Below are 4576 nucleotides of genomic sequence, written 5' to 3'. Positions count from 1 at the left end.
ACAACAAAAGTTATGAACAGAAAACTTAAAGTGCTTCATATTTTGGCGTCAAAAGAACAATGAGTGACGGAAACAAATTTTTAGTATTTTGTGTGCTTTCCATTTGCTTTAATTGCGGCTTATAAGCAACGCGGCATTGAATTGACAAGGTTTGCTGTAACTTCCGGTGCAATTTTTTGCCATTCTTCTGCAATAACATCTTTGAGCATGGCCTTACTGCTGATAGTCCTTTTTCTGATTTGTCTGTCCAGGTGCTCCCATAGATGTTCTATGGGGTTGAGGTCCGGTGACTGTGGGGGGTGATCCAATTTCTTGGGCACGTGATATAGCATCCATTCTTTCACGATTTTCGCAGTGAGTTTAGGATCATTGTCCTGTTGAAACACCCAAGATTTATCCAAACTCAGTTTTTCGACACTTGGAAGCAAATTATTCTATAAAATATTGAGGTAATCCATCTAATTCATAGTGATTTCTACTGCTACTGCTACTTTTTTTTATATCGAAGTATATCGATTTTTTTGCTCAATATTATGTATGTATATGTTATTCGATTTTCGTTTGAATTGAGAATTTTTTACTTTGTTCCACAAAAGATACATACATACATATTAGGGATCGGTTAAATAATTGTTTAATTACATAATCATAATCCTAATTAATCAGATCCTGAGGAATTACTTTTTACACATAAAAATATAATTGAAATCTGTGTAAAAACTCAGTTATGCAAAACTTAGACTTGACTTGACTTGAAAATTGTATATCTGGTAAATAAGCAGCGCGTGTATGTAGTTACCCAAAAAATAACTTCACTTAGAACCTTGGATAGATAGATAGATTTTTCATTTCTAAGTGCAAAGAGACCCGTGAGAGAATCATGCTGCCATTTTATTTTTAAATAAAATCCCTACAAATATGGCACACAAATAATGTATAAATTTAATTCATCTGGCAATCGAAAAACAAACTTTCAAATAAAGACAGAAAATAAAATAAACACAATCACAATTTGATACGCGTAAATACATTTGTTTTACTGGTAATTGTGTATCCATTTTTGTGTAAAAACAAATTAAACGTTTGCAATTTAGGTGTACAAATACAAGTGCAGATATTCAAAATAAAAGGTTTCTAGGTAAGTCAAGTCAAGTCTAATACTACGTTTATACGTCAGCTATTTGCAAATAAAAATAATTTGCAAATACCTAACTCACTGTTTATTCGACGGTGAAAAATTCTTTGATTATAAAAAAGCAATGATATGGTCATCGAAAAAGAAAAGAAAGCTAGAAATGGCAACGTTTTGATTATAAAAAGGCAATAAAAGGCCATCTAAAAAGAAAATAAACTTAAGAATGGCAAAGTCTTGCGCTTATTTGCAAATAGTACTACTAATCAATAATNTAATTTGCAAATACCTAACTCACTGTTTATTCGACGGTGAAAAATTCTTTGATTATAAAAAAGCAATGATATGGTCATCGAAAAAGAAAAGAAAGCTAGAAATGGCAACGTTTTGATTATAAAAAGGCAATAAAAGGCCATCTAAAAAGAAAATAAACTTAAGAATGGCAAAGTCTTGCGCTTATTTGCAAATAGTACTACTAATCAATAATCAAAGAACGTAGATGACAAGAAGGGACAACTCGTTATAATTGTGGCGAAAGTGCGCAACAGAGGCGTGCCTTCTCTTTTCATCCAATCAAAAAACGCACTAGGGCAAAAGAGAAGGCACGCACCTGTTGCGCACTTTCGCTACAATAAGTAAATAAATAAAATAATAAATAAATAAAAAATTTACTCAGCGTTTATGCGGAAAAGTTTACCATTTTGCAAATTGTTATTTGCAAATAATGCGTGCGTATAAACGTAGTATGAGTCTTGCATAACCCAGCTTTAACTCTCTCTGTTCATTTCTTTCGAGTTTGCTTTCAAAGTAAATCATTTTCATTTTATATTTTAATATCTTATTAACAAAAATATAATGCCAAACGAGCATATTACCCACCATGCAAAACATGAGGAATAGGCAACAATCATCAATTTATTGCTGTGGTGAGAAATCGGCAACATCATTTATTTTATGTAATTTTAGCGACGAAAATAATTAATTTCGATTACAAATTATAAGTTTATGTTCAAAATAAAAAAAATATTAAAAAATAATAAAACTGTTGCAAGAAATTATCGAGCCCTAACCGCCAAAATAACGTAAGCGACATTTTTTTCAAAATTTTCTTTTTGATGAAAAAATATTCCTAGAGCATCTAGATGCATTTTTGCATAAAAAAGAAAATTAAAAAAAAAAATGTCGCTTACGTTATTTTGGCTGTTAGGGCTCGTTATTATTCAAATATCGCCTGTAGCAATAATAAAACGCCTCATTCAAGTAATAAGAAAACGAGTCGCCCAGGCGAGTTGTCTGGCGGAAGTTTTAGAGCAGTAGGGTCCAACCGGTAGCTCGCGGGCGCCTGGTAGCTCGCGACCTAAATTTTAAGCGCCCGCAAACAAGAAGATGAACAGAATATTTTGTATTGAATTGAAAAGCTTAACGATTGGAAGCATTTTTGGTACATAAGTAGACTTTTATTTTTGAATTTTCACGAACTCATTCACTTCTTATCTTTCTATGCTAGACATGACAGAATCTCTGTTTCAGGATCTTCAAAACAAAAACAGCGTAATCTCAGCAATAAAAAAGTGTCATTATCTGATGACCTACCAAGTGATATTCATGGCCAAATAAAAAGCGATTTCAAGAAATGTGACTAGGTTTCCTTAAAAATGAATGAGTCGACCCATGTTTCAGACTCTCCGCACTTATTAATGTTCACCAGAGTGGTATTTTCTTATTTTTCTGCTAAGGAGGCACTGTTAGTCAATCTGACCTTGGAAACTCGTACTCGTGGGCAAGATATAAATTATAACGTAGTGAAAAAGAAGGAAAATCTGATTACAAAAACACTCAACCTTGACAAGGTTATGAGCACGATCGTTCGTATTGTGTATTTGATTTGCGGATGTCCGTTAAAGCATCGGCAATTCAAAGCCTTGCTCGATGAATTTGAGAGTTAATTCGATGACATATTCTACCACTCTGAAGTAAGATGGCTGAGTCAAGGTAAAGTGCTCTCAATATTTGTAGCTTTGATGACAGAAATAAAGATTTTCCTGAAATCCAAAGGCAGCATTTTTAACTGATGTGACAGCAAAACTAAATGATTTCAATACAACTTTGCAATGTCGAAATCGATGTATGGATAGAGCAGTTGACAAAGAAAAACTTTCAACATTTCCAGACGTTTACTCTTCTGGAACAAGCTTTTTCACAACTAATGGTTATAAAATACAAACACCGAAACGTACTGACTGACGAACATGTCAAAAATAACATGATTTTAGCAACTGTGCAATATAAACCAGATTTTAAGAAGTTAACTGAAAATATGAAGATTCAAGCATCATATGTGATACACGTAAAGTTAAAAGGAACCTACGGTTAGCAAAAATCGGTTTTCACTTTTTCATCGACTCTTATAGTAAACGGGCCACTCATTTCAATGCAATAAACCGCAGCTTTGTAGCTACTTTCACAAAAAAAAGTACAAAAAATCAAATCTGACAAACTATTCTGAAATTAATCAAATTCGCTTGAAATTCGTTACTCGGGGGTTTTCGAACATCGGATTCGTAATCACTTACCTTGTTTTCGGTGTCAACGGCGTTTTTAAGTTTTACATGAATCCGAACAAATTTTAAATTTTTCCGCCATATTGGATCCGCCATTTTGAATTTTTAAAAACGAGCCTCGCATTCGTAATCAGCGACACCAAAAACCCCCGGGTAACCTTCCCACGACAGTCGGGTCTACGTAACCGGAACGACCCAGATTTATATCTGGGCAAGGACTGTCACCCCAGTAACACTCCCCAAAAAGTCTTTGGGGAATTTTGTATGCTGCTGCAACAACAACAACGAGTTTCAAGCGATTCCGATAAATTTTTAGAAATGTCATCCGCCATATTGGATCCGCCATTTTGAATTTTGGAAAACTAACATCGGATTCGTCATTAAAATGTCAGAAGCATCAAAATCAACTTGGTAAACTTTAAAGTCGTTTTTCCCGAAATCTTTTTTTCTGAGCGTAGGTCTTTTTTAACTTTACGTCTCACATATTAAGTTTATTGGACATGTGCTGTGAGTCGTACGATTTGAAATCGGTGCGATTTGCAAACTATTTTTGATTCTTTTTAGGGAAAGTAATAAATATTTCAAATGAAAACGGCGAGAAACACATAACTTACGTCATATCTATCGATTCAGTGCCAAATTTTGCCGTTTTGTTAATCAATCTCCGAAGAAGGTTGTGCATATGCAAATCGTACGAATTGCAGCACATTCCCAGTGAATGTTCTTCATTAAAATGTTATGCATTGTTATTAATTTAACTTAACTGTATAAACTTTAATAATAAATAAATATTTTAAAAGGATCAGTTAGTAGAATATATACATTGAATATAAGAAGAGTGAAACGAATTGACGCAGTTAAGATTGAAGTTAAGCTAGCGGCG

General features: G+C 33.6%; 1 long non-coding RNA gene across 1 annotated transcript; it reads right to left on the bottom strand.

Moving 5' to 3' along the window:
* Window positions 1-3769: 3769 nt before the first annotated feature.
* LOC108364572 (uncharacterized) lies at window positions 3770-4013 on the bottom strand. The gene is made up of 2 exons (XR_001847780.1): window positions 3980-4013; window positions 3770-3851 (listed from the first exon to the last, which is right to left on the bottom strand). It is a non-coding gene; the product is annotated as an uncharacterized LOC108364572 (long non-coding RNA).
* Window positions 4014-4576: the final 563 nt, after the last annotated feature.

Source organism: Rhagoletis zephyria, unplaced genomic scaffold, assembly GCF_001687245.7.
Source record: "Rhagoletis zephyria isolate East Lansing unplaced genomic scaffold, Rhagoletis_zephyria_1.1 Rzeph_scaffold_01599, whole genome shotgun sequence".
NCBI classification, from domain to species: Eukaryota; Metazoa; Arthropoda; class Insecta; order Diptera; family Tephritidae; genus Rhagoletis; species Rhagoletis zephyria.
This window is presented reverse-complemented; position numbering and strand designations above follow the sequence as displayed.